This window comes from Bison bison, unplaced genomic scaffold (genome assembly GCF_000754665.1).
Source record: "Bison bison bison isolate TAMUID 2011002044 unplaced genomic scaffold, Bison_UMD1.0 scf7180017864270, whole genome shotgun sequence".
Classification (NCBI taxonomy): domain Eukaryota; kingdom Metazoa; phylum Chordata; class Mammalia; order Artiodactyla; family Bovidae; genus Bison; species Bison bison.
Genome location: NW_011494842.1, coordinates 4,985,676 through 4,994,432, shown reverse-complemented (window position 1 = coordinate 4,994,432; position 8,757 = coordinate 4,985,676). Strand labels below are relative to the sequence as shown.

Sequence of the window (8,757 nt, the reverse complement as noted above, 5' to 3'; positions counted from 1 at the left end):
TGACAGCAGGATTAGCAAGTATTAAATAAAAGAGAATAATGCTGAGTGGAAATAAAGAATACCATATGCACTTAATTTTCAGACAAAATGTGGCTTTTCCAAAACAATACCACCTGGCTAGTTAACTCATTTTGGTTATCATCTTGGCTCCTGTGGATGCTTGAGTTTTTCTGCCTCAGGCAAGTTGGGCCCTAAGTCAGAGGAGTTCTTGAGGTTTTGAGTAATTTAGAATCTATCTGAGCCTCAGTTTCATCATCTGAGAAACCAGAACAATAAAACTGCCTCATGTAGAAATGAAAACCAACTGAAATTGGGGAGGAAAGCATTATGTGAACCATAAAGTGTTACTAAAGTGTGTCATTTATTTGTAGGGTTAAACTTTCCCTTCATTAATTTTCCATTTTATACAGGAAATTCTTTTTTAACATTTTCAAATTGATGAGAATTCTTTGTGCCTGCGTGCTCAGTCATGTCCGACTCTTTGCGACCCCATGGACTTTAACCTGCTAGGCTCCTTTGTCCATGGGATTCTCTAGGCAAGAATACTGGAGTGGATTGCCAATTCCTCCTCCAGGGAATCTTCACCCAGGGATCAAACCTGTGTCTCCTGCCTAAAAGTTCTTTGAGAGCATGAATCAAATAAATAAACCCCTCTACCCAGATCCCATTCCTGTGGTAATTCCCCCCATGTAGGAATGCTAGACTTCAAAAATAGCCGTAGTCATATTTTTGTGTAGTCCCCTCCATTTGGGTCCCTGTAGTAGCTTATTTTGATATATAGGCTATGGGAGAAGTGACACTGTGTGATTTCTGAGCCCAGGTCATGAGAAACCCTGGAGCTGATGCTTGTGTTTCCTGGAACACTTGGCCTAAGCAACAGTGGAGGAAGCCTGACCCTTGTGATCCTGCCACTTTGTGAGGAAGCCCAGTCAGGCACGTGCAGGGGCTTCTGGAGGAAGAGAGATGCTCAGCCAGGCCCTCGCTGGCCCAGCTCAGGCACAGACATTTGAGGGAAGAAATATTCCTCTGACTGCAAGTCCCTGAGACATCCCAAATGAGAATCTGCCTGAGGACTTGAATCAGCATACCGTAAGAAATAATACTAAGTTCTTAAACCATTAAATCTTGGGAGTAGTCTGTTAGGTAATAATAAGTAACATGAATACTACATTAATCTACAAATTTAATGAGATCCAAATAAAGACACCAACAAGATATCAGAGCTAAACAAGCTGATTCCAAGATTCACATGGAGGAAATCAGTTGGCAAGAATAACCAGGGAAATTCTGAAAAAGACAAAACAAGATAAAACAATGAGGAAGGAGGTAGAGTGAAGGTGGTGAGCAACTTATAACTTTTTTGAAAATATAATAATTAAAACAATCTGATCCTGGAAACTCCTGGAGGTAGGAACTCTAGGGCAATGATGGGAGATAGAAACTCTAGAACATATGTAGAATTTAGTATATAATAACAATGATATTTCAAATCAAGAGAGAAAAGGCAATTACTTAATAAATGGTGTTTGCAAAGCTAAATGGTCATCTTGAAAAAGGTGAGGTTATATCCATACTTTACATCATACACCCAAATAAATTCCAGATAAATTAGACATTTAAACATAAAGAAAAAAACACAGTCTATTAAAACACCAAAATATTCCATGGGAGAATCACCTTTGAGTGGAAAGGTCAAAAGCCATACAATAAAATTCAACTACATTAAAACAAAACAAAACAAAACAAAACCCTGTACAGCAAATGCTACTATAAAGAAAGACAAATAATAATAATCTAGGAGAAAATGTTTGCAAGACATTCCCCAGTTAAAGGCTAAATTTTAATATGTAAGATGCATCTTCAAAATAACGCATAAACAAATAAGAAAATGAACAAAAAATGAATGCACAAAAAAGGAAATAAATGGCTCATAGACCCATGAAAATACGCCCAGCCTCATAATGAGAGCAATGCAAATTAGATATACCTAGAGAAGCCATTTTTCCTTATCAGATCGGCTGAGCTCCAAAAGTTTAATAGTACACCGTGTTGGCAAGGTTGTGAGAAAATAGGCCCTTGGAGTTTAAATTGGAGTTTAAAAGGGAACGACTGCTATGTCACTGGGTGAATATTGCAAATCTATAAACATTGCAAATGTATATGTCCTTTGACCCAGGAACTCTACTTTTAAGACTTTTTTCCTGTAGATTTACTTCTGTGGAATAACATACCTTAAAGATTTATCATAGCCAGAAATGGGAAGTAACCTAAATGTTTGTCCTTAGGAAAGTGTTTCAATAATAGAATATTCTGCAGTATAGTGAAAAGAGGGAAAGTCTTGAACAGGGAACAACCCATGTTGGGTGTGTGTGTAAACTGCAGGGTATGCAACACTGTGTATACAGTGTTCTATAGAACTTGTCAGAGGAGGAAGGCTATGCATACACATGTCTTTGCCTGCATATGAGTTAAATATTTCAATAAACACACACAGTAGTTGATATCATTGGGTGCCTTTGGATAGAGAAATTAAGTGCCTGGAGGTCACAGCTAGGAGAGAAACATCACATTTGTACTTTTTGAATGCACTGCATTTTATAAAATTATGTGAATAGTATATATCTAAAGATTTAAATAACATAAATTTCAAGAACAACAAACTGTGATGATAGAGGTCAGAACTGCTTTACCTCCATAGGGAGATACTTACTGGGGAGGGGCGCTGGGCATCATTTCAGAGGCCAGCAGGGATGTCCTATGTCTTCTGTCTTGAATTGGATGGTGGTTCTGTTGTAGTCAGGGGGACCCCCCTTCCAGGGCCCAAGAGTGGGGTCTTGTCTAACGCTTTAAAATGAATTGTCCCAGGAGACACATGTGCTGACGAAATAAAAGACTTTATTGGGAAGGAAATGGCAGAGCAGCAGGGTCAGTCACCCAGCAGCTCTGTTCTGCCATGTGGCTCACAGTCTTGGGTTTTATGGTGATGGAGTTAGTTTCTGGGTTGTCTCTGGCCATTCAGTCTGACTTAAGTTTCCTCCTGGTGGCGCGCACATCACTCAGCCAAGATGGAATCCACCCCGGAGGATTTTAGAGGGTTGGTAGTTTTATAAAACTGTTAGGAAAACCACTGACCGAAACCTCCCACCCTGGCCAGACACCACAGTAACAATTTGCATGAATTATCTTAGAACAGAATATCATGTCCTAGTAAGGAGCATGAAACTAACAAGCCACCACCAACCAGGAGAATTCAGGAAAGGTCAAAAGGAGACAGGAGATGCCAGTCTGCATGTACTACCAACCCCCTGGAATCCTCCTGATTGGATTCCATCTCGGCTGAGTGGTTCGTGTGCCAGTAGGAGGGAACACATATATATGGGCTTTCCTTGTAGCTCAGCTGGTGAAGAATCTGCCTGCAATGCAGGAGACCCCAGTTTGATTCCTGGCTTGGGAAGATCTGCTGGAGAAGGGTTAGGCTGAAGGAGGAAACAGACAGAACAGGCTCCTTCTTGAAAGCAGAACTCAGTCTTAGGCAGAACTGTGGACTTTGATCTATATGCCCAGTATCTATGGAAACGACATACCAACTGGAAAACCAGGCCCCCGGAAGGAAGAGCCTCAGAGCTCGTACCTAGACTCTCCGTCGCCTAAAAGAATACCCTAATTATCTAACCAAATAGAATCGTATATTCTGTTATGCTTATTGGAGTATGACCACAGGCCTGTTGATAATTGTCTACTGTTAACTACCTAGGCTTAAGGCATATGAATCACTGGTTAACTTTGATCATATCTTTCTTTTCCTTTGTTCAGACTGCTGCTGCTGCTGCTAAGTCACTTCAGTTGTGTCCGACTCTGTGCGACCCCATAGACGGCTCCCCTGTCCCTGGGATTCTCCAGGCAAGAACACTGGAGTGAGTTGCCATTTCCTTCTCCAATGCATGAAAGTGAAATTGAAAGTGAAGTCACTCAGTCGTGTCTAACTCTTAGTGACTCCATGGACTGCAGCCTACTAGCTCCTCCATCAATGGGATTTTCCAGGCAAGAGTACTGGAGTGGGTTGTTCAGATTAGTTTCAGGGAATTTGGGGAGGTGGGTTTGAGCACGTACACTTAGGGTATATAAGGTTTTCACAGAAACTGGTTGGGGTCCTTGGCTAAGAGGAGACTTTGTCTTGGGCCCGCCGGTGTAATAAACTGCACTCCACTATCTGCATTGTCCTTCTGAGTTAGTTTGTTTCCTGGAACACATGGCTACAACAAGGCTACCCACTCCAGTATTCTTGCGCTTCCATGGTGACTCAATTGGTAAAGAATCTGCCTGCAATGCGGGAGATCTGGGTTCACTCCCTGGGTTGGGAAGATCCCCTGGAGAAGGGAATAGCTACCCACTCCAGTATTCTGGCCTGGAGAATTCCATAGACTGTATATCCATAGGGTCGCAAAGAGTCAGACACGACGGACTTTCACTTCACTACACTTCATATATACACATATTTGTGCACTTTACAGTATAATACACTGTATATTTTATAAATATATAAAAATATATGTAAAAATATAAGTATATTTTAAAAAATGAATAATTAGAATAATGGGAAAGGAAATGAACACATACAATTAAACTGAACATTCTGTAGAACCCTTGTTCACTCTAGTCTTGTCTTAGTTGAGTCACATAATTTCTGCTCACTTGACTTTTAGTTTTGTAGAGTTTCATGTGAGTATATATATATGTGTTTGTATGTGTGTACACAAAGAAGCAGTGATGCAAAGGGAAGTTATGGCCAATGTGTAGTGTTATTTCTTATTAAAAATAACCTTTGTTGACTTCACTTGAGTGGCTGGTTATTCCATTTTCCTATAGTCATGCTGTGTTGGTAAGTGACTCATGATTACCTATTTGTTCAGGTGTAAATAGACCAAGTCACACATACTTTTAAGAATTTGATATTGAACTTGGCTTCCACATAGAATGAGTTGCTAAACATTAGCTTGGTACAACTTTGAGTAATTTACAATGAGTCAGCAAAAGCTTAACTGGGAGAGTGTGAACCAATGACAAATGCCTTTTGAAACGCAACTTTGATCTGGACCAGATTACTGCCTGCTTCCATTCTGCAATGTCTGTCTTTGCTTTTGGCGTAACAAATACATTTTCCTGCATTGAATATGTTTTCCTAGCAACAGTGGTGAGGTGTGGCAAGGCAACACATTTGGAACAATGTGTGTGTCCTAATGGAATAGGGTCTGGCCCCAGCGACAAAAGAGTCTGAAAGTGCTGAGTCACTGTGATCAGGTGATTTTCAGTGAAAAGGATGTGGCGATCTTGACGCAAGTGCATTTCCTTTTGTGGAGTGAGTCTGGAGGCACTGTCACATGATCACCTTTCATTCACTAAAGCTCACTTTCCCGTGCTTCTCCCTCTTACATAATAAAACAGCAACCCCCATCCCCTTGTTCCTAGGGGGAAACAATTTAGCCTTGCTGCCTCCAAGCCTCTGGACTAGATGCCCCAGGGAACCTTAGGCAGGGCTGATGGGTAGGACCTAGGACTGATGCTCAGGATCAGACCCAGACAGAGAGAGCTGACTGGCAGTTGCCAAGGGGGAGAGGGCATGGGGCAGGGAAGGACTGGGAGTTTGGGATGAGCAGATACAAAAATACATCCTATTTTAAATAGGATGGATAAACAACAAGGTCCTACGGTAGAACACAGGGAACTATATTCAATATCTTGCCATAAACCATAATGGAAAAGAATGTATAGTATAACTGAGTCACTTTGCTGTACAGTAGAAATTAACACAACTTGTAAACCAACTATACTTCAATAAAGTTAAAAAAAACACAGATTTTGGGTTATTGAGCAAAGGTGTGTGTGTGTGTGTGTTGGTGTGTGTGTTGTGCATTTGTATGTATCTGTGTGTTCTTAACCTCACTAGTAGGTGGTTCAGAAGCTTACTCAATACTGAACACAGTAGCAGTATGTCAAGTTGCTTTAGAGAGAAAATTATGAAAAAATAATCTCTAGGAGCCAGACAACTTTCTGGAAATCCCTCATGATAACATCAAGGTCCACCCGGCAAGTTGGTTATTTGTGGCAGAAGTGAGGTGACAAAGAGGTTGGAAGGATCAACAGACACCGTCTTTCTTGGAGCGGTGTTAATAGTCATCCTGCAGCAGGCAATGCTAAGATCACCGAAGAACATCCTGAGTGATGGGTATCCTTTCAGGATAAAAGAGGGGCTCGGGAAGCCCTTGTGTTGTTACTCTGCCTTTGGTGGCAACTATTGAACTGGACTGTCCTTACCTGCCTGGTCTTTGGACAGGGAACTCCTTAGTGAAGTGGCCATACTGAATTCATCTGTGGACCCCTAATGTCTACGGCAAATGTCCTGTTGAATTAATGAATACATCCATCTATCCTCTACTTTTTATCAAAGCTCTGAGATACGATGAAGAAAACTAGAGTCTCTACTTGGGTTTTGGATCCTTCTGTATTCTACACTCACACGATCCTACACATCAGTGTTAACTATGCCTGCCACAATTACTCCTATTGCTAAGTTGGCCTTCAGTCTTCACATGTACAAGTGTAACTGACTTTGGTAATTTTCTCTCATCACAGTCCCTGGTTCCTCCCTTTTCATTGTAAGCATATCCAGGTGGCCTTTGCGTAACAGTATGAACTGTGGTGTTGGAGAAGACTCTTGAGAGGCCCTTGGACTGCAAGGAGATCTGAAACCAGTCAATTCTAAAGGAAATCAATCCTGAGTATTCATTGGAAGGACTGATGCTGAAGCTCAAACTCCAGTACTTTGGCCACCTGATGTGAAGCTAACTCATTAGAAAAGACCCTGATGCTGGGAAACATTGAAGGCAGGAGGAGAAGGGGATGACAGAGGATGAGATGGTTGGATGGCATCACCGACTCAATGGGCATGAGTGTGAGCAAGCTCCGGGAGATGGTGAAGGACAGGGAAGCCTGGTGTGCTGCAGTGCATGAGGTTGCAAAGAGTTGGACATGACTGAGTGACTGAACAACAACATGAGGTTTTATTTGTATGATCCCCTCTATTTTCTACACAAATGTTTGTTTCTCAGGTTTTCTGTTTCTTCTGCACATTTTTCTAATGACTGAGGTCATGAAAGCAGACCTTGAGAGCTGATTTCATATCTAGGGCTCTGGTTAGACACAGCCTCAGGGAATTGTGGCTGGTTTATAGTCTCTTCTTATTTAAAAAATAAAAATCCCTTCCTTGACCTCACTTCAGTGTCCAGTTGCCATGTCATTTTCCACAAGTGTTTTGACCCAATGTCTAGTGAAGAAATTGACGTTTCTACCCTCTTCTCCTCTCTGCCCACGACTTATCAGAACACATTGCTTTCTCTAAAGCCTGGTGTTTTTCTTCTGTCCTTGATCCAGTGAGCTGTTTTCATAGCCCTCCTTCATGCTTACTTAATCGGTTAACTGGTAAAATGACAAACAAAACCAAACCCCCAAACCCAAAGTGTTCCCTCTTTTGAGATGGTCTCCCCGTTCTGACATCCGTAACCCCGAGTCCCTGGGCACTTTGTGAACCTACCTGGCGATTTTTCAAGGTCGTTCTCGCGCTTAGCATCCTTCCGCTTTCCAGGTGAGCCCACCACCCTCCTCCCTCTGCAGGGCCACGTGTGTGTGGTCCGCTCTCAGCTCCGTGTTTTTATCTCACTCAAGACACCCTTAACTCCACAGTCCCTTGGTTTTCTAAATCTGTTTTTAAAAATTTGTATTTCTGTATGTATTTTTGGCTATGCCGAGTCTTCGTTGCTGAGCGGACTTTTCCCTAGTCGTGGCGAGCGGGGCTAGTCTCTGGTTGTATTCCGCGGCTTCTCACTGCAGTGGATTCTCTCGGAGCACAGGCTCTAGGTCATTCGGCTTCAGTAGTGGCGCTGGGCTCAGGAGCTGCAGCTCTGGGCTCGAGAGCACAGGCTCAATAGCTTCGGCGCTTAAGCTTCATCATTCTGCAACATGTGGGATCTTCCCAGACCTGCGGGTGGATTCTTTACTACTGAGCCACCAGCGAAGCCTATTCTAAACCTATTCTAAAACCTCCTTCTCTTCAAGGAGAAACTTGTCTCCTTAATCTTTCCCTACTCTGATGGCTCCCTCAGGGTTTGTGTGAAACCTGTTTTATTTGTATTAACATAATACTAATTTATCAACACATGTATATTTTTGGATAAATATTCATTAGCTTTTGTTTTTTCATGAATGCATATTGCTCCCTAAGACCCTTTTTTCTATTTGTGTTTTTTTCCCCCAAATGCATCGTACCATCTCCCAAACAGTGGACACTCGCAAAATGTTGGTTAAAGTGGATAATAATTAAAAGTGTAATATTTACTCCTGTCAGCTGAGTAAATATTTAACTTAATATGAGTCTGAGCCTGTTTGTCTGGACACTGCCACTTCCTGCTTGTGGGAAACTTGTCTGTTGCTGACTTCTTGCTTCTCTGGTCTTCTTTTCCTACCACGCTCAGATGTAGAGCATGGTAGGTATGAAGTTGACCAAGACATTGTTCCTAAGGATTTTGTTACCCAGGTCATATGCCAATGTATCATAAAAACCAAGCACTCGCTCACCAGGCTGGATACTTATGAGAGAGATGATGAGGTTATCTGGGAGAGATGAAACCCCCAGAAGTGTCTAACGCCAGATGGCTGGAGTTGAAGTTCAGGTTTTGCTGTATTCTAGCTGTGTGGTTTAGGCCA

The 8,757-nt window shown here is 42.0% G+C and overlaps 1 long non-coding RNA gene across 1 annotated transcript; it reads right to left on the bottom strand.

Moving 5' to 3' along the window:
• Positions 1 to 1,202: 1,202 nt before the first annotated feature.
• Positions 1,203 to 8,295, bottom strand: LOC104994874. The gene is made up of 3 exons (XR_825999.1): positions 7,589 to 8,295; positions 2,711 to 2,877; positions 1,203 to 1,287 (listed from the first exon to the last, which is right to left on the bottom strand). It is a non-coding gene; the product is annotated as an uncharacterized LOC104994874 (long non-coding RNA).
• Positions 8,296 to 8,757: the final 462 nt, after the last annotated feature.